The sequence below is a fragment of the Lithobates pipiens genome, unplaced genomic scaffold (genome assembly GCF_037356315.1).
Source record: "Lithobates pipiens isolate NorthernLeopardFrog02 unplaced genomic scaffold, aLitPip1_a1.2 Scaffold_22, whole genome shotgun sequence".
Lineage (NCBI taxonomy): Eukaryota > Metazoa > Chordata > Amphibia > Anura > Ranidae > Lithobates > Lithobates pipiens.
This window is the reverse complement of record NW_027507784.1, coordinates 147,561,485-147,587,024: the sequence shown is the minus strand read 5'-3', so window position 1 is coordinate 147,587,024 and position 25,540 is coordinate 147,561,485. Positions and strand designations below refer to the sequence as shown.

The window sequence follows — 25,540 nt, the reverse complement described above, 5'->3', positions numbered from 1 at the left end:
CCCGTCACACACATCCCCGGACTCTCCTGTCATACACATCCCCGGACTCTCCTGTCATACACATCCCCGGATTCTTCTGTCATACACATCCCCAGACTCTCCTGTCATACACATCCCCGGACTCTCCTGTCATACACATCCCCGGATTCTCCTGTCATACACATCCCCGGATTCTCCTGTCATACACATCCCCGGACTCTCCTGTCATACACATCCCCGGACTCTCCTGTCACACACATCCCCGGATTCTCCTGTCATACACATCCCCGGACTCTCCTGTCATACACATCCCCGGGCTCTCCTGTCACACACATCCCCGGGCTCTCCTGTCATACATATCCCCGGACTCTCCCGTCATACACTTTAATGTACACTGGGCTCCTGCTGCTCAGTCTCACCTCTATTGCCCGGACGGGCTCGGAGGCGCCGGGTGGAGCAGGAGATCCATGTCTTCTTCTGCCCGGAGTCCACCCAACTTCCCGAGTTCAGTCCAGCCCAGCAATAACAGTAACCTCCGAGCTCAGCCGTCCATCCCCACAATGGAGAGGAGCACACTATAATAAAGTATCTCTCACATCTGCTAGGCGTGACACCGTTACATTGAAGCTCTGTTTCTCAGGGACAATAAGAGCATAGCTAGCATCCCCGGCATCTCTGTAGACGTGCACGCTCCGCGCTCGTCCCCGCTGACCCACTAGGTGGTGCTAACTGAGCATGTGCGGACTTCCAAGGCTGGGGAGTGGGGAGTGGGGAGTCACTTGATTATGGAGAACCTGTCCTGAGAGGATGGTGAGTGTCAGTGCTGACTTACCTCAGAAAAAAGAATGAAACCGATAGAAAAACAGAGTTCAATGAAACAAATAACCACAATAAATATGGATACAATAAATGTGAACATGTTATGTGCAAATCTTTAGTATATAACAACTACAAGGGTATATCATGTGTAAAGTCCAAAGTTTGGAGACTAGCTCTGTTTAGAAGAAAAAAAAGTGCCCCCCACCAACCATAGTCCCCCTTCATTACAGACCCCCCTCCACCAAGTACAGACTCCCCTCCCTCAGTATAGACCTCCTCACTAAATACAGACCCCCCTCCCTCAGTACAGAGTCCGCTCCCTCAGTATAGACCCCCCCCTCCCTTCAGTAAGTACAGACTCCCCTCCCTCAGAATAGACCCCCTCACTAAATACAGACCCCCCTCCGTCAGTACAGAGTCCGCTCCCTCAGTATAGACCCCCTCCCTCAGTATAGACTCCCCTCCCTTAGTACAGACCCCCCCTTCAGTAAGTACAGACTCCCCTCCCTCAGTATAGACCATCCCTCCCTCATTATAGACTCCCCTCCCTCAGCATAGACCCCCCCTTCCCCAGTACAGACTCCCCTCCACCAAGTACAGACTCCCCTCCCTCAGTATAGACCCCCCTCACTAAGTACAGACTCCCCTCCCTCAGTATAGACCCCCCTCAGTAAGTACAGACCCCCTCTCTCAGTATAGAACCCCCTCTAAGTACAGGCTCTGCTCCCTCAGTATAAACACCCCCTCTAAGTACAGACTCCGCTCCCTCATTATAGACACCCCTCCCTCAGTATAGACCCCCCTCAGTAAGTACAGACCCCCTCCCTCTGTATAGAACCCCCCTCTAAGTACAGACTCCCCTCCCTCAGTATAAACGCCCCCTCTAAGTACAGTCTCCCCTCTCTCAGTATAGACCGCCCTCTAAGTACAGATTCCCCTCCCTCAGTTAAGACCCCCCACCAAATACAGAACCCCTCTCTCAGTATAGACCCCCCTCTAAGTACAGACTCCCCTCCCTCAGTAAAGACCCCCCACAAAGTACAGATCCCCCAATAAGTACAGACTCTCCTTCCTCAGTATAGACCTCCCCACTAAATACAGACTCCCTTCCCTCAGTATAGACCCCCCCCCCTACTAAGTACAGACTCCCCTCCCTCAGTATAGACCCCCCCTTCAGTGAGTACAGACTCCCCTCTCTCAGTATAGACCCCCTCACTAAATACAGACCCCCCTCCCTCAGTACAGAGTCTGCTCCCTCAGTATAGACCCCCCTCCCTCAGTATAGACCCCTCCTCCCTCAGTATAGACCCCATTCCTCAGTATAGACCCCCCTCCTTCAGTATAGACTCCCCTCCCTCAGTATAGACCCCCTCCCTCAGTACAGACTCCCCTCACTAAGTACAGACTCCCCTCCCTCAGTATAGACCCCCCTCAGTAAGTACAGACCCCCTCTCTCAGTATAGAACCCCCTTCTAAGTACAGGCTCCGCTCCCTCAGTATAAACACCCCCTCTAAGTACAGACTCCGCTCCCTCATTATAGACTCCCCTCCACCAAGTACAGAAACCCCGCCCTCAGTATAGACTCCCCTCAGTAAGTACAGACCCCCTCCCTCAGTATCGAACCCCCCCTCTAAGTACAGACTCCCCTCCCTCAGTATAAACGCCCCTCTAAGTACAGTCTCCCCTCTCTCAGTATAGACCGCCATCTAAGTACAGATTCCCCTCCCTCAGTAAAGACTCCCCCACTAAGTACAGACCCCCCTCCCGCTGTATAGACCACCTCTAAGTACAGACCCCCACCCTCAGTATAGACCCCCCACAATAAGTAAAGACTCCCCTCCTTCAGTAAAGACCCCCCCCCCACCAAGTACAGACCCCCTCGCTCAGTATAGACCCCCTCTAAGTACAGACTCCCCTCCCTCAGTAAAGACCCCCCCACAAAGTACAGACCCCCCAATAAGTACAGACTTTCCTTCCTCAGTATAGACCCCCCACTAAATACAGACCCCCTCTCTCAGTATAGACCCCTCCTCTAAGTACAGACTCCCCTCCCTCAGTATAGACCCCCTCCCCCACTAAGTACAGACTCAACTCCCTCAGTATAGACCCTTCCGCTATGTACAGACTCCCCTCCCTCAGTATAGACCCCCAACTAAGTACAGACCCCCCTCCTGCAGTTTAGACACTCCCCACCTCAGAAAGGACCCCCTCCCTCAGTACAGATCCGTCTCATCAGTACAGAACCTACTATCTCAGAATAGACACCGCCTCCCTCTGTACACACCTACCTCCTACAGTACAATCACCCCTTCAGTGCACACCACCCCTTTCAGTACAGACCCCCCTTCAGTGCAGACCCCTTTTCAGTACAGACCACCCTAGCTCAGAATAGACATCCCCTTCCTCAGTACAGATCTACCTCCTTCAGTACAGACTCCCCTTCAGTACAGACCTCCCCTTCAGTGCAGACCTTCCTTCAGTACAGGCCCCCTTTCCGCATACCTCATATCAGGGGACATGAAAAGCAGTGTCCTTCCTCCTGTAAAAATGTAAACAGAGAGGAGGGGGAGGCGGCTTCACTCCGCTTGGCTGTGTGAGACAGCATCAGCAGCCAGCGGGGACAACTCAAACCACCCTTGAGAGATTCGGATCGGGGCAGTGGAGCAACCCTGGGCCCTGCCGACGGGTGTCACCCCTCTGGCAGATGTCACTCGGGTGTGGTCCGCACCCCCCCTAGCAACACCACTGCAAGAAAATATTATTTATCTACGTTTACACACTATCACCTTCAAAATAGTGCCTTGCACAGCAATACAGCGCTCCCAGCATTCCTGCCACAACTGCAATGTGTCCTGAAAGTCTTCTTTTCAAAAGGTGTCATGCACAAGTTGCCGAAAGGTTTCGACGTTTTCAGGGGTGAAGCTCCTTAAAGGTTTTCATGATCTCTCATCGTTCTACAGTGATGTTCTTCCACTCTTGAAGCTAGCATGGCACTCAAAACATGCCAACATGTACTGTGTAATGTGCAGAGCAGTATCCTCTCCCTTCAGAGACTGGGCCGCAGGGCAGTATTCCAACTTGATAACGACCCAAAACATACCTCCAAGATGACCACTGCCTTGCCAAAGAAGCTGAGGGTAAGGGTGATGGGCTTGCCAAGCATGTCTCCAGACCTAAACCCTATTGAGCATCTGTGGGGCATCCCCGAATGGAAGGTGGAGGAGTTCAAGGTCTCTAACATCCACCAGGTCTGTGATGTCATCATGGAGGCATGGAAGAGGACTCCAGTGGCAACTTGTGAAGGTCTGGTAAATTGCATGCCCAAGATAGTTAAGGCAGTGATGGAAAATAATTGTGGCCACACAAAATGTGAACACTTTGGGCCCAATTTGGACATTTTCACTTAGGGGTGCACTCACTTTTGTTGTCAACAGTTTAGACATTAACAGCTGTGTGTATTGAGTTATTTTGAGGGGACAGCAAATATACACTGTTATACAAGCTATACACTCACTACTTTACATTTTAGCAAAGTGTAATTTCACAAAAATGTGAGGGGTGTACTCACTTTTGTGAGCTACTGTATCCAGGGGTATCCACCACCACACATACAACCCAATGGAAACAGATGCATCAAATGGGGATAGCCAGTTAAACGATTATTAAAGTCATACAGTTGTATGTTGTAAGTTTATGAAAATGATACTAAATAAAACAACTGCTTCTGGCTCAAATAAATAGATGTTGTACTGACCTGCTTTGTGCAACAATATTGCATAGAAAGATTCCTTACCGCCTCTTCTGGAAGTTTCCAAGCCAACGCTGCTCCTTCCCCCGTGTGCCTCCTTAGCAGGTCAGCTGCTTGCTGAAGAGGCCCCAGCTCCCTCCTCATAGAAGTTAGACTGGCTTTGGCTCTCCCCTGCCCTCGGTATCTCCTGTGAAACCAAGAAATGAGAGGGGTGCAGCCAAGACAGCATTGGAGTGGTGGCAGGAGCAGGAGCCAGGAGTGTATATATGTATGGAGGTTGGTTGAACAGGTGGTGGGGCTTTTTTTATTTATTTAATATAATGTAGCGCCACCCCCGAAGGAGCCACTTGGTGATTTTGGGTTCTCTGATCTTGCCTCAAATCCAAGAATGGCCTCAGCCCCTTTGGCACACCTGGTTAGCTAAAATCTCTGCAAACACTTTTTAAGTAGAAAATACCGTTAGCCTGGTTGTGCATTGTTACTAGAAACAGACAGACAAACCAGTAGTGATAAACAAGTTGAAAATATTATCACGGTTAAAAATATGTGGATACTTACAACACTGTTAAACCTTACTGCAGAGTATCAATACAATAGAAGTGACAACCTTCAATATTTAGCAACTGTAAGTATATAAAAAAAACTGTAATCTATATACCCACAACATGGGTGCTGAAAGGGAGGAGAGAAGGTTTGTCAACTTCTCAGCTCCTCCTGGGCCATGAACACTTTTGAAATGTAAACAATAAAAATGGATTAACAGGTACAGTGAACTGAGTTCTGTAGCATTACAGGTCCTGGGTTGAAGAGTACTTGTGTCTCCTGCTAGCAAACGTTGGGGCCCTTTGTAAAGAAAAGAGGTTCAATCAAGCAAAGTATCCTGGATATTCCATTAGGTAGTGGTTTGTAAGAACAGACTGGCTAAAGGTGATAGCTCCAAACAAACATCCTCTGACACTAGAAAGGGGACTAGTTGTCTGCATGAAGTGTTTTTACTGTGTTAAGGATGTTTGAGTTTTCACCCGCTCATCAATCCTGTGTGCGGTGACACAATAGAGATTAGACATGTGCAAAAGGAAAAAATTTGTTTAGTTTCGTTTCGTTTTAATTCGTTAATTCATTAATTTCGTTTAGTTATATTCGTTAACTTTCTTAAATTCGTTTTCGGATTTCGTTTAGTTTTCTACCGAATTCGAAAAATCGGCCACATTCGAAAATATTTCAACGAAATTCGACATTATTTCAACTGCATTCGAAATGATTTCAACATGATTCGACATTATTTCAACCACATTCGAAAATATTTTGTGACCCAACTTTAGGGCCATGTATCTCGGGGTCACTTGGTGCTAGAAACTCCAAATATGGATATGTTGTAGTGCTAGTACTATTGTGTTTGCATACCAAATTTGGGGTTTCTAGCTATAAGTGACCCCGAGATATGTGGCCCCAAAATCGGGTCGCAAAATGTTATTAGTTAATAGAGCAGAGAATGACATTTTGCGACTCGATTATGGGGCCACTTATCTCGGGGTCACTTATAGCTAGAAACCCCAAATTTGGTATGCAAACACAATAATACTAGCTCTACAACATATCCAAATTTGGAGTGTCTAGCACCAAGTGACCCCGAGATACATGGCCCTAAAGTCGGGTCACAAAATATTTTCGAATGCGGTTGAAATAATGTCGAATCATGTTGAAATCATTTCGAATGCAGTTGAAATAATGTCGAATCATGTTGAAATAATTTCGAATCATGTCGAATTCATTCAAATTCATTCGTTATATTTCTTTCGTATTCGTTGTAATTTGTTATTTTTTTATTCGGACATTCGGATGCATCCGAATGTCCGAAAGATGCAAAATTCGGCCAAATTTCGATTCGTTACGAAACGAATTGCACAACCCTAATAGAGATTCCAAATGCTGGTTCAGGCTCCTGGCAATGTCGTAAGGCACTGGATCACCTCCTGTCAGCCGATCAGGATGGCTGGTAGCTAAACTGGCAAGGTGACTGGACAGTGGCCGACTGGACACCTGGATAGGTATTGCGATCCCTGAAGCGGTGTGGGTCTTCTCCGCTGGGCCAAGCGGCGCTGAGTTGCTGAGCAGGGTCTCTGGGCCGAATGGTGGTGTACCGTGTGAGTCTCACTGTTCCTGGCTTCTTTCTCCTCAGTCTCTTGGCAGCAGTCTTCGGCAAAACATGACTCTATCTCTCTCTCTCTCTCTCTCTGATGGAGTTCAAACTGTCACACCACCCAGGGGCTTTTGTGGCTTGGTCTTTGTCTCTCCTCATCCTCCTCAGTCTCCCTTGGAATATAATGATTCACATAGCCACAAATGTATATTGCCATCATCCCTTAAACAGTATATAGAATAATTCTCAAGAAATGTGTGATTTTGTAGGCAATCGAAAAAGAAAAATTACATTTAAAAAATGTAAATTTTATTATAACAAATTACAATAAAATTCCCAAATTGGAAATGCAACACATTGCAACAGTAATAATATAAACTATACAAAAAGCTGTCAGACATAAAGTGGTAGTCCCCATCTACTTTCTGTTCCTTTCATCAATATATATTACAGAGGAATACAGTAGAAGGGGATATCCAATGCGTTTCAAATTGTACTGTTATAGACAAATCTTCTTCGGGGAATAATACCACTTCTGAAGCTGGACCGCTTAAGTAGGCAGGACTGATGAGCTACGAATTCCCCAATTTGGGAATTTTATTGTAATTCGTTATAATAAAATATATATATTTTTAAACATAATCTTTCTTTTTGATTGCCTATAAAATCCCACATTTCTTGAGGTTTATTCTATCCTGAGTCTCTCCTTTCCATCTCTGTACTGTCAGAGCCTTTTAATTTCCTGGACTTCTAGGCTCTCTCTCCCTCTCAAATCTCCTCAGCTTCCAGTAGCTCTTCCTGAAAACTTCCCTTTTCCCAGTGTGCTCTGTGTCTCTGAGTTTTCTGGAAGGAAAAGTCAGCATCTCCCTGTCTCCATCTTGTGGCCAAAAGGAGAAATTGCATTACAACATGCCTGCTACAGTAATAAGGTAAAACATTTTGACTTTAGAAGGACTTTAAATACTAGTCTCCTTTCTCCACAGGCTTTACCATATATTCCGTCACAACTTTGCTCCCAGTTAGAACCAGTTTATTCATTTAAAATGGAACTAAACCCAGCAATTTAATGGTTTCTTAAAATAGCTACATTCAAGGCATGCCATAAAAGATGAAAACAATGTATTAGGAAAAGGGTTTTAATCCTACAAAAAAACTGCGCTAGCAAGGTTCCTAATAATATATAAAAGGTAAATGGTGAAACAATCCTCTACAAAAAAGGAATTAACATTTAACAATCAAAATAATATATACAATGAGTGTAAGATATGTATCCAATGAAAAAAATAGAACAAAAGAATGATATATGTAGGAAAAAAAAAAAAGTTGAAGTGAACATCCTTGCTCAAACATGAGCGTGCTGTATATCCCACAGTGAAAGAAACAACAAAGGTTGGTACTCCCAGCTGATTCACAAACAGATGGAGTTGCTATTATCCCACAGTGAAAGAACAAAGGTTGGTACTCATAGCCGGTTCATAAACAGATGAAATTTCTATATACCAAAGGAAGTTGACCCTTTGGTGTGACCCTATAGCAAGGAAGGTCAAATGCCCTTTGCAGTCCCAAAGACCAGAGAAAACAGGAACTGCCCCCCCTGATTATAGCTTGCTATAATCACTGATGGGACATTAAAGTGGGGTGCCCCTAAAAAAAAAAAAAAAAATTAAAAGTAAGCAGCTACAAATACTGCAGCTGCTGACTTTTAATATTTGGACACTTACCTGTCCTAGGGTCCAGCGATGCGGGGGAACAAAGCCCCCCTCGTTCCACGCTCCGCTCGCGGTGCCGTCTTTCGAACTGTGGGCACCTGGCTGTGGCTTCACAGCCGGGCACCCACTGCGCATGCGCGAACGGTGCAGGGCGCCGTAATACGCCGCAAAGTCATCTGGGACACGTGACAGGTCCCAGATGACTGTGCGGCGCGAGGGGAAGTGATGTCACCAGCCTGGACAAAGAAGAAGGCAGACTACGAGGGACCCCCTAGCAACAGGTATTTAGAGGTGAGTAAAAACGTTTTTTTTTCCAATTTTATTTTTATTTTTTAAGAATTTTAAACACTATTTTTGGTGGCAACACCACTTTAAGGTCCTCACAAATTCTCCAAACAGCGATAAGCTTGCTGTATAACATCTAAAACTTGCTGTAAAGCATCTAAAGCTTGCTCCAACACACCGTGTGTCCTAGCTTGACATGTTTTGCCATAGTAAATGATGTCATCAGAAGCCTGTGATCACTGAGATCTGATCGTTGGTTGGACCTCGCTAAATGTAGCGGAGCGGAGGATTCCTCTCTGGGCTGTTCCTTGGGACCAGGGATCATCAGTTACCGTATTAGGAATTCTATCTGTGAATCGGATGGGAGTACCAACCTTTGTTGTTCCTTTCACTGTTAGATATACAGTTCATGTTTGAGCAAGGATGTTCTCGTCACCTTTTTTTACTACATATATCATCCTTTTGTTGGACTTTTTTCACTGGATACATATATTGCACCCATTGTATATATAATTTTGATTGGATTGTTAAATGTTAATTCCTTTTATGTAGAGGATCTTTTCACCATTTACCTTTATATATTATTAGGCACCTTGCTAGCGCTGTTTTGTTTGGAGGATTAACCCTTTTCCTAAGACATCGTTTTCACCTTTATCACTAGATTGAAACACCTGCTGCACGTAGTTTTTGTTAGTTCACTGTTTATCCTAGGCGCGATTGTTTTTTATTTTTCATGTCATGAATGATAACTTTCACGGTTGCTTGAGCTTTCAACCGAACTGTTAAGCCCCTATACACACTATCAGTTTTTCTGCTGAGTTTTTCCTTCTGATTTACCAAAACCATATAATATGAGGTCAGACCTTAGGAATTTCATTTGTATGCAATCAGGCAGGCCCTTCTACTACATGGTTTTGGTAAACCTGAAGGAAAAACTCAGTAGAAAAACTGATAGTGTGTATGGGGCATTAGGCCATCAAATGGCCAGTGTTATAACTCATCACTAGAGATTAGCTAAAGTGGGGTACACACTATAAGACAATCGGGCAAGCAATCATCCAATTTTCCTCAACGTTTCACAGCAAGTCGGAACCGAGGAAGGAACTAATGTACGAAAATTCTGTACAACAATGTTTTTTTTTGTTGTTGTTGTTGTTTATGGTTTCTGATCAAGCACAGTCTTTTGTTTATCTTTTGTTTATGTTTTTACTCATATGAAAATCGTACGAAAATGGTACACATGAAATCAAAATAATTTATTCTGGTACTGTACGAAGAAAAAGAGTTTCAGAAATTTTTATTCAGAAGGTTGGAATCGGCTGTGAAAAGTTGTGTACATACTTTCAGAAAATCATACGATCATTCCTCAGACAAAAATGTTCACCCGATTTTCCTATAGTGTGCATGGAGCTTTAGACTAGGGATGTCCAACCTTTTGACCTTCCTGGGCCACACTGGAAGAAGAGAAATATTCTTGGGCAACACATAAAATACACTAACAATAAGGATCGCTGCTGAGCAGGATAAGTCAGGCAGATCACAAGTTAACGACCGCTGATATAGATAATGTACCTATCTGAGTAATAAACCTTAATTTTTCTGTAATATTTTTTATTATAAAAGTAAAAAAAGGCAACATAATACGAGCGCGATGTTCAATGCTGTTTTTGATAAATGCATCAATATCTTGACTGAGTAGAAATTCTCAATGAATTCTCAAGGTGCTCATCAGATAATTTGGCTCTAATTTTGCCCTTCGTGTGCTTCATCCTTGAAACTAGTTGCTCACAAATTTAGGCACTGCGGAAAACTGATGAAAACATGAATAAGGAATGCTTGTGAAAAGTGGGATATTTTTCTTTGGGAAGATAACAATGATAAAAGTCCAGTAAGGCTCCATTCATACTTGTGCAACTTGTCATGCGACTTTGGACATAAGGTTGCATGACAAGTTGCAGCCAATGTATTTGAATGGAAGCCATTCAAATAGATGTGACTTAAGGTCGCAGCGACTTTAAAAAGGTTTCTGCACTACTTTGATTCGACTTTCATATGACTTGAGTGCCATAGACTGCAATTTAAACTCTCAAAAGTCGAAGAAAAGTCGCAACCTAATGTTATCAATGCCACAGTTGTGCAACAGTCAAAGTTAAACCCATCCAAAGTTGCATCAAAGTTGCAATGTAAAATCGCAATGCAAATTGCACAACTTTGGAGTCACGAGTTGGAATGTGAATGAAGCCTAAAGAGACACTGTTAAATTTTTCTTTTGGCCGCATCTGTTTGCTAAGTGTTAGGTGCTCGTCTTCTTAATAATACCCCTGGTAGCCTAGGCTAGGATGGAAGAGCGGAGGTCCTGATCACCGGTGGACAGACACCACACATACACGATTGTACGTGAATAATGACTGTGGGTTTATTGGAGCACACACAGTAGTTTTATGCAGTTTGAGCTAAAGCACAGCCCTGTGGTTGAGCCAATCAGGGACTGCCACATAAAATATGCAAGATAGTATATTTTACTACGTCATCATGGTTCTTTGCACAAGCAATATTTCTGCCTAGCAGCAAAAGCTAAATATATATATATATATACAGTTTAGAATGTTTCTTAGGTGTGATGCAAGATAGGCCTGTGGTCTAACGCCATGAAGTTACTTCTGCTCTTAGAAAGGGAAGTAGCTTAACCGCATCCATCTGTTCTGAACAGATAAGTAACCTTGTGATAATTCTAAATACCTTGTACAAGCAAAAACACATATGACCTTAAGCAATAGGTTTCTATGTCATGCTAACAGTAATTTTTCATTACCCAAAATGGATGTCTCTAACAAGATGGTTCCCTCATTACCTTATACTAAGTATAAACACATTTTTACAATTTTTTTTTTTTTTTAAATCAAAATTTTTAACCACTTCCATACCAGGCTATTGTCAAATGACATCCGCAAAAACACCCTGCCATCCCGGGTGGACACAGCCCTTTCCCGATAAGGATAAAGATCCAATGAAATTGGCTCTTTACCACGTGACCAGCTGTGTCCAATCACAACCGGTCACATGTATTCTGCTTGTGATTGACGATCGTGCGCTCCCTCGGGGGCACGCAGCATGGCGATTGGGGATGAGTCGTGCCCCTTGGACACAGCCCATCCTTAATCAGGGTAAAGAGCCAGTGAAAGAGTAACTGGCTATGTCCAATCACAGCTAGTCACAAATGTCAACAAACAGCTGTAGCTCTGTTTCCGGGTTCTCCTCTTCAGTGTGTGAGGAGGAGACCTGGCTGAAAAAGTGCAGGAATGTGCACGATTGCCCCCTTTCAAATAAAGAAGACCTGTCACAGCCCATCAGAGTACCTGTCACCAGCATCTGAGTTCCTTTCACCAGCATCAGAGTACCTGTCACCAGCATCAGAGTACCTGTCACCAGCCCCAGAGTACCTGTCGCCAGCATTTAAGTACCTGTTACCAGCCCCAGAGTACCTGTCACCAGCATCAGAGTACCTGTCACAGCCCAAGAGTACCTGTCACTGTCCATCTGAGTACTTAAGTACCTGTCACCAGTTTGGGTGTTTTCTTTTCAAATGGTGTCATTTTGTGGGTAATTCCATTGTCCTGTTGCTCCAGGACCTTCAAAAGTGTGATAGGTAGTCAGGAAACTAAATGTGTAATATTTTCTCCTAGAACGCCTGATGGTACTCCCTGCCTGTTGGACCTCTCTATGTCGCCTGGCTGTGTAAAAGTCTCACACATGTGGTAACGCCATACTCAGGAGGAGTAGCAGAATATTTTTTGGGGTGTAATTTTTGTGTTAGAAAAATTGAATAAATTAACAACTTTGTGTAAAAAAAGAAATAAAATATGTTTCAATTTTATCTCTGGCGCACCCAGGCCATAAAGACCGCCCCAGCGTCATATGATCGGGTCCAGCATCTGCTCACGATGATGTCATCTGTGTTAGTCTCTCACGATGGTGTGATTTGCGGGTGGCGCTGTGACCCAGCATCATCATGATTGGTTACACCTGTGCCCGTGATGTGACACGGTGCGCCGTCGGCTCAGGGGGGCTAATCATGGAGCTGAAGTTAGGGTAGACCCTAGGATGACATCATCCACCACACCCCCCTTTTCCATCATGGCCACCATATAAAAGCATACAATCCCTCTCTGCTCCTGGTATCTTTCTGAAGACAGGAGGAATTGCTGCATTCATGACACCCACAAGGTACGTTACATCTCTATGATGCTTGGGGCCTGCTGACTTCCAGTACTATGTGCATTCATGGGATAACCTTCCCTCTGTATAATACAAACTCCTATCATTTTTGATTCTAGGTCTGGCTGTTGATTGTTCAGCCTTCTCCTGGATACCTGCTGAATGATTGTTGAGCATATCATGCTTTCATGGCCTCATCCACAGTACACCCTTTTAATTTCAGTGGCCATTTCCAGCAAGATCGGTTCTTGTGAAAATGATCTCCATAGATTAATTCCTGCACTGATAGATCCATTCCATAAACCCTCAAGTGATAGGAATGTTTACCATAACATTTTTGGACGATTATATTGAGCGTCCATTTCTTGGTGCATTAACTTATGTTTTACATTATAGCTCATTTACCATCTGTCTACTCCTCCCCCCGGCTGTTTTTTTTCAATGTTTATTTTTTTTTAATGTATTTAGATCCTTGTTGGGTTGTCCCTTAACACTGCTTTTGTGTGGCATACTCAGATGCGGGGGTTTCTGACGTGGATATGGTTTTGTTTCTTTCTGCTCTGGCCACATGGAGCTGTTTTGGTGTCTCAGTTTCCTTCTACTTGTTGAGCTATGATTTTTTTCCGATTGATATATAGAACACACAAGGTCAGTATAGATACCTACATCTACATTCTCCTTTTTTCATTTTTTTCTGTTAATACTCCTTATGGGATTCATTTATAAATGATGTTATATTATGAATTTTGAATTGTGTTTGTAATTATGTGTCTATTGATATTGTAGATTGTATGCTTATATCTGGAAAGCCTTAGCCCATTTCCCTGAAGAAGACTTCTACCTCATTTGTTGAAACGCGTTAGATTTCTTCTGTCCTTCCGACAGTTCATCTGGGCTTTCTCCAAGTGTCTGTCCTCCATGTTTGTTTTTTTCTTTCAATCATGTGTTTCAATTTGATCAATTCTCTGATATGTCATCTATTTGATTGTAATAAATTTGTAATTTTATAAAATCCCAAAAGCGTTTTTCGTCCACTAAAGTCACACTTTTTGAGGAACTCGGTTTTTACCAGCCCATCGGAGTACCCGAGTACTCGTCACCAGCCCACCACATTACCCGAGTACCTGCCACCAGCTCACCAGAGTACATGAGTACCTGTCACCAGCCCACCAGAGTACCCGAGTACCTATCATCAGCCTATCAGAGTACCCAAGTACCTATCACCAGCCCATCAGCTTACCCGAGTATCTGTCACCAGCCCATCAGAGTACCTGAGTACCTATCTCCAGCCCATCAGAGTAGCTGAGTAGCTATCTCCAGCTCATGAGAGTACCCGAGTACCTGTCACCAGCCCATCAGAGTACCCATCAGAGTACCTGAGTACCTGTCACCAGCCCACCAGAGTACCTGTCACCAGCCCATTAGAGCACCAGAGTATCTGTCACCAGCCCATCAGAGTACCCGAGTACCTGTCACCAGTTTGGGGAGTTTTCTTCAAATGGGGACATTTTGTGGGTAATTCCATTGTCCTGGTGCTCCAGGACCTGCAGAGTGTAATATGTATTCAGGAAACTAAATGAGTAATTTATGCTCCTAGAATGCCTGATGGTGCTCCCTGCATGTTGGACCTCTCTATGTGGCCTGGCTGTGTAAAAGTCTCCAACATGTGGTATCGCCATACTCAGGAAGAGTAGCAGAATATTTTTTGGTTTGTCATTTTTACAGTGTATATGCTATGTGTTAGAAAAATCTAATAAATTGACAACTTTGTGTAAAAAAAAAAATATATATGCTTTAATTTTCTTTCCATGTTTTCCAAAAACTTTTAGAAAAAAATGAACTGTTCAAAAGACTCATAATGCCTCATAGATTATATGTTGGGGTGTTTGCTTTCCAAAATGGGGTCATTTTGTGGGTAATTCCACTGTCCTGGTGCTCCAGGGCCTTCAAAAATGTAATAGGTCATTAGGAAATTGTAAAATTGTATGTGTAATTTATGCTCCTAGAATGCCTGATGGTGCTCCCTGCATGTTGGGCCTCTCTATGTGGCAGGCTGTGAAAAAGTTTCACACATGTGGTATCGCCATACTGGGGACGAGCAGCAGAATGTGCTTTGGGTTGTAATTTTTGCTATGTACATGCTGTGTGTTAGAAATATCTTATAAATTGACCACTTTGTGTAAAAAATAAAAAGTTTTCATTTTCTTTCCATGTTTTTCGAAGACTTTTGGAAAAAATAAACCGTTCAAAAGATTCATTATGCCTCATTGATTATATGTTGGGGTCATGGGCATAGCATAAGGGGTTGCAGGGGTCACAATTGCAACCCCGCCCTTAGCTCCAGGGGGCCTTGGCAGCATCCCTATGATATCCTCCAAAAAATCCAGCTCCGATCTGCCCTAGGGCCCCACAGCCACGCTACAGGAATGGGATTCTACTTTGCCTTCCACAGTTCGCACCCTTCTGTTCCCATTGGCTGGGGAGAAGCTGAGAGTCATTTCCTGAATGGAGAGGACCACGAGGTGAGAACAGCCCAGGATGGGGAAGTGTCTGTGCTGTGTGCTGGCAACATGGAATGGTAACCAAGCTCAGCAAGGCAAGAGGAGGAGAATGCCATCCTGTAGCCACGATGGGACTGATGTCACTGGTGAGGTAAGACACTGCTCAGGGTCTCCTAGTCACCAGCTGCGATTCTCTGTACCCCCCCCCCCCCATCTGGGGATGTCTACTTGCCCCACTTCCCTGACAACTGGGGAAAAGACACACACCTCTGCGAGGTGACCTTCCCCCAACACCTGCCAACACTGGCAGAGAAACCTTCAGAAATTGCTAAAACAAATCCCTTAACACCTCCTCTGGGGGCCCCTGAAGCACTGCAGGCTCCAGATTTTGTGTCACATGGCCTCCTAGATCTAAGTTGCCCCCCCCCCCCCCCAAAGCCCCCTGACCACCCCTTCTGCCTTGGATGCTATGCCTGGCTGCTGAGCTTCTTTCCCATTACAGCACTCTATACAGTTCCTCCTCCGCAGGGCTAAAATCATTTTCCTTTACAACCCAGCCAGTTAGCCATGATCTGGACAGGGAATATCTGACAACTACAACTACATTGCCATTCCGACCAGAGAATTTCACAGGTCAGAAGGGCAACATAAAAGCCAGATACACACTGTGAGGACTGACATACTGTGTGTAAAGGAATGCGATTTCATCCCTGTGTAGTGTGGGGGATGGGGGGAGCTGTATACAGTGCTGGGATGGGAAAGGAGCTCTGCCAAGTCCCTGTCCTCTGATTCTCCAGCATTAATCCCTGTCCTCTGATTCTCCAGTGGTAATCCCTGTCCTCTGATTCTCCAGTGGTAATCCCTGTCCTCTGATTCTCCAGTGGCAATCCCTGTCCTCTGATGTAAAGAGGGACTGTGGGGACTCAAAACTCTTAAGCCCCTTTGAGTATCTTAGCATGCGGTGTATGTATCTGCACGCACGTTGGAAGTAGTGGTGGGGGGGGGGGGCAGGTCAACTTTTGCATCAGGGCCCACAAGCTTCAAGCTACGCCTCTGGTTGGGGTGTTTGCTTTCCAAAATTGGGTCATTTTGTGGGTAATTCAATTGTCCTAGTGCTCCAGGGACTTCAAAAGTTTTATAGGACGTTAGGAAATTAGATGTGTAATTTATGCTACTAGAACGCCCTGCATGTTGGACGTTTCGATATGACCAGGCTGTGAAAAAGCCTCACAAATGTTGTATCGCCATACTCGGGACGAGTAGCAGGACGTATTTTGAAATTGGAAGTTTTCATATGCTGTGCATGAGAAATAACTAGACATGTGCAGAGTAAAATATTTTGTTTTGGAATTTCGTTTTCATCCGAAAAATTAATTAACCAGTTGCCGACCGCCGCACAACGATGTACGTCGACAGAATGGCACGGGCAGGCATATGGGCGTACCTGTACGTCCCTGCCTTCCCACGGGTGGGGGGCCCGATCGGGCCCCCCCCCGATGCCAGCGGCGGTCGGAATCCGTTCAGGAGCGATCCGGGATGAGGGGGCGGCCATTCATTCATGGCCACCCCCTCGCGATCGCTCCTGACGAATGGAAATGCAGCGTGACATCACTTCCTCTCCTGTAATGTAAACACAGGCAGAGGAAGTGATGTAATCTCTCCTCCGTGTCGGTATTTTTCGTTCCGGCACCGAGGAGAGAGGATTGGTGAGTTGCACCAACACTACACTACACAGTAGAACATGCCAGGCACACTCTCACCCCCCCTTCACCCCCCGATCACCCCCCCAATCACCCCTGCACCCCCAGTCACAGTGACACCAATTGCATTTTTTTTTTATTGCATTGGTGTCATTTGTGACTGTAATAACTATTAGGGCAGTTAGGGTTAGCCCCCTTTAGTTCTAGGGTACCCCCCTAACCCCCCCAATAAAGGTTTAACCCCGTGATCACCCCCCGTCGCCAGTGTCACTAAGGCTGGGTTCACATTGCAGCAGTTTATGAGAACGGATGTGATTCGCACCGCACTGCAGTGCAAATCACATCCGATCTCTGTGCAATGCGAGTTCAGCCATACAGATAGTATGGCTGAATTCGCATCGCACCCGTCGCACCCGCCGCAAACTCGCACGGGACCCTTTTTTTGGTCCGTAGCAGAATCGGATCGCATGGGTGTTCACACCATGCGATCCGATTCCTGTCCGAGTTTGCAGATCGCACTGCGATATGCGAACTGATCTGGGGGTGTCATTAACATTTCACTGACACTCCCAGCAGTTCGCATAGGGCAGTGTGATGCGGGAACCCGCCGCGGATTCGTGGCGTTCCCGCATCGCTCCAGTGTGAACCCAGCCTAATAAGCGATCGTTTTTCTGATCACTGTATTAGTGTCACAGGTGACGCTAGTTAGGCAGGTAGGTATTTAGGTTCGCCGCAGCTTTTTATAGCGCCAGGGACCCCCATATACTACCGCATAAAGCCCCCTGATTGCCCCCTAGTTAACCCTTTCACCAGTGATCACCATATAACTGTTACAGGTGACGCTGGTTGGTTAGTTATTTTTTTATAGTTTCAGGGCACCCGCCATTTATTACCTAATAAAGGTTTAACCCCCTGATCACCCGGCGGGTGATATAAGTTTGAGGGTCAGATAGGGTCTGCGTCGCCCCAGGCAGCGTCAGGTTAGTGCCAGTACCGCTAACACCCACACGCAAAGCATACACCTCCCTTAGTAATATAGTATCTGATCAGATCTATATTAGCGTCGCCAGCAGTTTAGGTTTCCCAAAACGCATTGTTAGCGGGATCAGCCCAGATACCTGCTAGCACCTGTGTTTAGCCCCTCCGCCAAGCCCAGCCCAGCCCACCCAAGTGCAGTATCGATCGATCAATGTCACTTACAAAACACAACACACATAACTGCAGCGTTCGCAGAGTCAGGCCTGATCCCTGCGATCGCTAACAGTTTTTTTTGTAGCGTTTTGATACAGTCGCTGACAGCCTAGGTGCTTTTTTACCTGTGAGTCTCACTAGTGTACCCCTAAGTTTAGGGGTGTCTACTTTCCAAAATGGGGTCATTTGGGGGGGGGGGGTTGTGCCAACTTGGCATTTTATGGCCTTCAAAACTGCGATAGGTAGTGAGGAGTGAAATCAAAAATTTACACCCTTAGAAATCCTGAAGGTAGTGCTTGGTTTTCGGGGCCCCGTACGCGGCTAGGCTCCCAAAAAATCCCACACATGTGGTATCCCTGTATTCAGGAGAAGCAGCAGAATTTATTTTGGGGTGTCATTTCACATATGCCCATGGCATGTGTGAGCAATATATCATTTAGTGACAACTTTGTGAAAAAAAATAAAAAATAAAATAAAAGTTTGTAATATTCCCGCAACTTGTGGCAAAATATAAAATATTCCATGGACTCAACATGCCTCTCAGTAAATAGCTTGGGGTGTCTACTTTCTAAAATGGGGTCATTTGGGGGGGTTTTGTGCCATCTTGGCATTTTATGGCCTTCAAAACTGTAATAGGTAGTGAGGAGTGAAATCAAAAATTTACGCCCTTAGAAAGCCTGAAGGCGGTGCTTGGTTTTCGGGGCCCCGTACGCGGCTAGGCTCCCAAAAAGTCCCACATATGTGGTATCCCCGTACTCAGGAGAAGCAGCAGAATTTATTTTGGGGTGTCATTTCACATATGCCCATAGCATGTGTGAGCAATATATCATTTAGTGACAACTTTGTGAAAAAAATAAATAAATAAATAAAAGTTTGTAATTTTCCCGCAACTTGTGGCAAAATATAAAATATTCCATGGACTCAACATGCCTCTCAGCAAATAGCTTGGGGTGTCTACTTTCTAAAATGGGGTCATTTGTGGGTGTTTTGTGCCATCTTGGCATTTTATGGCCTTCAAAACTGTGATAGGTAGTGAGGAGTGAAATTACAAATGTATGACCTTAGAAATCCTGAAGGCGGTGCTTGGTTTTCGGGGCCCTGTGCGCGGCTAGTTTTCCAAAAAGTCGACCACATGTGGTATCCCCGTACTCAGGAGAAGCAGCAGAATGTATTTTTTACAATTCCACATATAACCATGGCATGTGTGAGCAATATATCATTTAGTGACAACTTTGTGTAAAAAAAAAAAAAAAATTTTTTTTTGTCATTATTCATTCGCTTGAGGCAAAAAAATTAAATATTCAATGGGCTCAACATGCCTCTTATTGATTTCCTTAGGGTGTCTACTTTCCAAAATGGGGTCATTTGGGGGGGTTTTGTACTGCCCTGCCATTTTAGCACCTCAAGAATTAGTTTGTAGATGTGACAACTTTTTCGCAAACCAATAAATATACAGTTATTGACTTTTTTTTTACCAAACACATGTGGCTGAATACATTTTGGCCTAAATGTATGACTAAAATTGAGTTTATTGGATTTTTCTAATAACAAAAAGTAGAAAATATAATTTTTTTTCAAAATTTGCGGTCTTTTTACGTTTATATTGCAAAAAATAAAAATCGCAGAGTCAGTCAAATACCTTTAAAAGAAAGCTCTATTTGTGGGAAAAAAAGGACGCAAATTTTGTTTGGGTACAACATTGCATGATCGCGCAATTATCAGTTAAAGCAGCGCAGTGCCAAATTGTAAAAAGACCTCTGGTCATTGACCAGCAAAATGGTCCGGTCTGAAAGTGGTTAATTTAGTTACTCCCGAAATTCGTTTTTATTAATTTTGTTTTTCGTTCAAAATTTGCATTAGTCCGAAAATCCACATGAATTATGGTCGAATCTGTCTTTGAAGGCTTATGGTGTCTGTCGAATGTATAAAGAAGATTCGACGGAGCTAGTATATAGCATACTTCGTGTGAACTTTAGAACCCAATTAAAGTCTATGGGACTCCAACGTTCAAAATCTAAAGTACTAATTTTAAAGGCTAATATGCAAGTTACTGTCCTAAAAAGTGTTTGAGGACCCGGGTCCTGCCCCAGGGGACATGTATCAATGCAATGTTTTTTTGGGAGCAGTGATTTTAATAATGATTAAAGTGAAACAATAAAAGTGTAATATTCCTTTAAATTTCATAGGGGGGGGGGGGGGTGTCTATAGTATGCCTGTGAAGGGGCGCATGTTTCTGGTGCTTAGAACTGTCCCTGCACAAAGTGTCATTTATGCAGGAAAAAAAGTCCTTTAAAATCACTCGCAGCTATTATGAATTGTCGGCTCCGTAATACAGAGAACACTCATTGAAAGTCATTGATAAAATAAATAAATAAATAAATAAATAAAAAAGCGTGGGGGTCCCCCAAATTCAATTACCAGGCCCTTCAGGTCTGGTATGGATATTAAGGGGAACCCTGCGTCAAATTTTAAAAAAATTTGATGTGGGGTTCCCCCTAAATATCCATACCAGACCCTTCAGGTCTGGTATGGATATTAAGGGAAACCCTGCATCAAATTTAATTAAAAAATTGACGTGGGGATCCCCTTAAAAATCCATACCAGACCCTTTATCCGAGCACACAACCTGGCAGGCCGCAGGAAAAGAGGGGGGGGAAGAGAGAGCGGTCCCCCCTCTTTCCTGAACCGTACCAGGCCACATGCCCTCAACATTGGGAGGATGCTTTGACCCCTCAAAGCACCTTGTCCCCATGTTGATGTGGAGAAGTGCCTCATCCCCACAACCGTGGCCGGTGGTTGTGGGGGTCTGCGGGTGGGGGGCTTATCAGAATCTGGAAGCCCCCTTTAACAAGGGGACCCCCAGATCCTGCCCCCCCTGTTTGAAATGGTAAGGGGGTACAAAAGTACCCCTACCATTTCACAAAGAAAGTGTAAAAAATAGTTAAATAAGACAAACACACTTTTGAAAAACTAAAAAAAAGATTCCAGCGGTGGTAATCCACTCTTACATTTACTTGTAATGCAAAGTGGATTTGCCTTTTCGTAAATAACCCCCAGTGTCTCTTCCTGCCAGTGTTTATCTGCCTGCCTGTATGAGGTACAAGCAGACAGGTACACTGACAAGTCTGCAGGAATCCTGCAAGGCACCTGTGATCTGCTGATCGCGGGTGCAAAGCGTTACAGGCTCCAAGTAAAAAAAATAATAATTGCAATTTTTTTTGGCAGCAAAAAGATATGCATTCATTTTTTTTTTTTGTGCATTTATTCTTTTTTTTTTAAAAAGGTGAACTTATCCTTTAACTGGATATCTGCATGGCCAGTGCAAGGAAATCAATTCTAGGCTGTTACACACTGGAGTGTTGTTAGGCTCTTTTATTTTTTTCATAAATATCTTTTTATTATTTTTACAAAATACAATAACAGATGCATTGGGGTTTATTTACTAAAGAAAAATCCACTTTGCACTGCAAATGCATTTGAAAGTGCACTCGTTGTAGATCCGAGGGGGACATGTAAGGAAAATAAAAGACAGCATTTTTGCTTGCACATGATTGGATGATAAAATCAGCAGAGCTTCCCCTCATTTCAGATCTACCCCTTAGATTCAGAGTGACTGCACTTCCAAGTGCACTTGCAATGCAAAGTGGATTTGCCTTTCGTAAATAACCCCCAATGTTTCCTAGTTCATAGAATGGCACAGGTATACCCCATCAGGCAAAACAATGTTAGCTGAGAACCAAAGCATACTCCATTAGTGATGGACGAACTTCCGATGGGACGTTTCGCGAACGCGGACCGCGAACGCGGCCGATAGTTCACGAACCGGAACGTTCGCGGCGGGCCCCATTGACTTCAATGGGAGGCGAACTTCGCAAACCTACAGGTCAAATTTGCAGCCACAAAATAATTAATAGCTGTGCAAACATAGTCCCACCACATGGCCAATGACATAACACATGTATGAGGTGAATCTGGGATCGACAACTACAAGCATTCTTTTTTTATATGGGAAATTGTTGTGACAATTCAGGACTGTGGAGCGCATGAAGGCAATGGAGGAGAGGGAAGGTCAGGGACCAGGGTAGGCAAAGAAGAGGGTGCAGGAGATGATCACCAGCAGCGTGACATACAGCAATGACACCTGCACCGTCATAGAGTGATCTGACACCAGCACCGTGATAGAGAGCACTGACATCAGCAGCGTGACATAAAGCACTAACACCAGCACCGTGATATACAGCACTGACAGCAGCACCGTGATAGAGAACACTGACATCAGCAGCGTGACATACAGCAATGACACCTGCACCGTGATAGAGTGATCTGACACCAGCACCGTGATAGAGAGCACTGACATCAGCAGCGTGACATAAAGCACTCACACCAGCACCGTGATATACAGCACTGATAGCAGCACCGTGACAGAGAGCACTGACATCAGCACCGTGATATACAGCACTGACACCTGCACCGTAAGCAGCCCCAGGAGGAAGTCACCATAGCACAGGGATGGTGGGAGCCCCTCATAATGAGCATAGCACAGGGATGGTGGGAGCCCCTCATAATAAGCAGCCCCAGGAGGATGTCAGCATAGCACAGAGATGGTGGGAGCCCCTCATAATAAGCAGCCCCAGGAGGATGTCAGCATAGCACAGGGATGGTGGGAGCCCCTCATAATAAGCAGCCCCAGGAGTAAGTCAGCACAGCACAGGGATGGTGGGAGCCCCTCATAATGAGCATAGCACAGGGATGGTGGGAGCACCTCAAAATATGCACAGCAGAGGTACAGCCCCAGGAGGATGTCAGCACAGCACAGGGATGGTGGCAGCCCCTCATAATAAGCAGCCCCAGTAGAAATATGACACCGCTTAACCTCTTCAAAGAGGAGGGTACGGGCATATAGTACGGTGTACTTTTTTTGGACAAGGAAGTGAGCCAAATGAAGAAAGAAGGTCTCTGTGCTCGATTAAAAAAATAGTTTCTAGACATATACATGGTCTACTGGTCACATGTGTTGAATTCCTCCGAGATCCATGCCTCATTCATTTTTAGAAATGTGAGGTAGTTAACACTGTCGTGAGCTAGACGAGTACGCTTATCGGTCACGATCCCCCCTGCTGCGCTGAACGTCCTTTCGGACAGGACACTGGATGAGGGGCAAGCCAACAGTTCGATTGCAAATTGGGCAAGCTCTGGCCAGAGGTCAAGCCTGCCCACCCAGTAGTCCAGGGGTTCATCACTCCTCAGAGCGTCCACATCGGCCGTTAACCCGATGTAGTCGGACACCTGACGGGCTAGGCGTTCCCTGATGCTGGATCCGGATGACACCTGTCGATGGGTCGGCTGAAAGAATGACCTCATATCCGAAGTCACCAACACATCTTCAAACCGGCCTCTTCTTGCAGGCGCTGTTGGATTGGTACCCGCAACTCCTTCTCTGGGAGTGGGAATTGCTCCTCTGCCAGCGCACGCAAAAGCAGAATGCAGCATTTCTCGAAGCAAGGCCTGGAAGTGCTGCATTCTGACAGCCCTCTGTGACGACTGTAACATTTCCACCATTTTGTGTTTGTACCGGGGGTCTAAGTACGTTGCCACCCAGTACTGGTCCTTGACCCTTATGCTTTTCATACGGGGTCCCTGTTAAAACACTGGAGCATGAAGGCCCCCATTTGCACTAAAGTGGAAGCGGTGTGGTGGCCTGGCTCCTGCTCATCATCTAGGATAATGTTGTCCTCTTCATTCTCCTCTCCCCATCAACGCACAACAACACTTCTCTGACTCCTCTTCAGACTCCTGTTGTTCACTTGTCTCAGATAGAGTACCCCCCCCTGGGAATTCATCCAGCATTGCGACTTCCTCATCTTCCCGCTCCTGCTCCTCCACAGCTTGATCAATGACATGACACAATGCACGCTCCATAAAGAAGGCATAAGGTACCATGTCACTGATGGCGCCATGGCTGCGACTGACCAGTTTGGTGATCTCCTCAAATGGGCGCAGAAGTCTGCATGTGTCGCGCATGAGCAGCCACTGGCGCGGTGAAAAAAAACCCAGCTCCCCAGAACCGGTTCTGCCGCAGAGTTCATACAGGTAGACGTTAACTGCACGTTTCTGCTGGAGCAGCCTATCAAGCATATAGAAGGTTGAGTTCCATCGCGTCGGGCAATCGCAAATAAGACGTCTGACCGGCAGATTGTGTCGCCGCTGAATGTCAGCACGGCGAGCCATGGCCGTGTAAGATCTTCTGAAATGGGCCGAGATTTTCCTTGCCTGCCGCAAGATGTCCTGGACCCCAGGGTATATGACAAGGAATCACTGCACGACCAAGTTTAAGACATGTGCCATGCATGGCACGTGCGTGATTTTGCCCTGTTTCAATGCGCTAAGCAGATTGGCACCGTTGTCACACACCACTTTACCAACTGTCAAATTGAGGGGTGTTAGCCACTGATCTGCCTGTGAACGCAAAGCTGAAAGGAGTGCCGGGCCAGTGTGGCTCTTGGCTTCCAGGCACAACAGACGCAGCACGGCATGGCAACGTCTCACCTGGCATGTCGAATAGGTTCTGGGGAGCTTGGGCGGCGCAGCGGAAGAGACGCTAGCAGCGGAAAAGGAGGAGTCAGCAGAGGAGGAGAGGGAGGAGGATGGAGTAGGAGGAGGAGGAGAAGAAGAGTCAGGCCTGCATGCAATCCGTGGCGGTAAAACCAAATCTACACGGGTGCCACGGGTTACATGCTTGATGGCCATCAGAAGGTTCACCCAGTGGGCAGTAAAAGTGATATACCTTCCCTGCCCGTGTTTGCTAGACCACGTGTCTGTGGTCAGATGTATCTTGGCACCAACACTGCGTGCCAGAGATACATTCACTTGCCGCTGAACATAGCCATATAGCTCTGGGATGCCCTTCTCTGAGAAATACTTCCTTCCTGGGACCTTCCATTGTGGTGTTCCAATGGCCACAAATTTGCGAAAGGCCTCCGAGTCCACCAGTTTATATGGCAGTAGTTGGCGGGCTATCAGTTCTGACAAGCCAGCCGTCAACCGTTGGGCAAGAGGGTTATCCGGCGTCATCATTTTTTTACGCTCGAACATTAGGCCCACGGAAGCCTGCCTTTTGCAAAAAAACGTGAGCTTGGCGTGATGGAAGGTGGAGTGGAGGACAATTGTGAGGAGAGAGGAGAAGGAGAAGTAGAAGACGAGGCTGGAGGGTGAGAGCCTGCAGTGTGGCTTTGTGTGTTCCATTGCTCCCACT

General features: G+C 45.4%; 1 protein-coding gene across 1 annotated transcript in view; it reads right to left on the bottom strand.

The window, feature by feature from the left end:
- The window catches only part of CUNH3orf70 (chromosome unknown C3orf70 homolog), a 159,889-nt gene extending 159,209 nt beyond the window's left edge, over nucleotides 1–680 (bottom strand). The window contains exon 1 of the mRNA XM_077448448.1: nucleotides 399–680. The gene's annotated coding sequence lies outside the window, so the exon portion shown is untranslated. The remainder of the gene's footprint in view (nucleotides 1–398) is intronic.
- Between the last annotated feature and the right edge of the window lie 24,860 nt (nucleotides 681–25,540).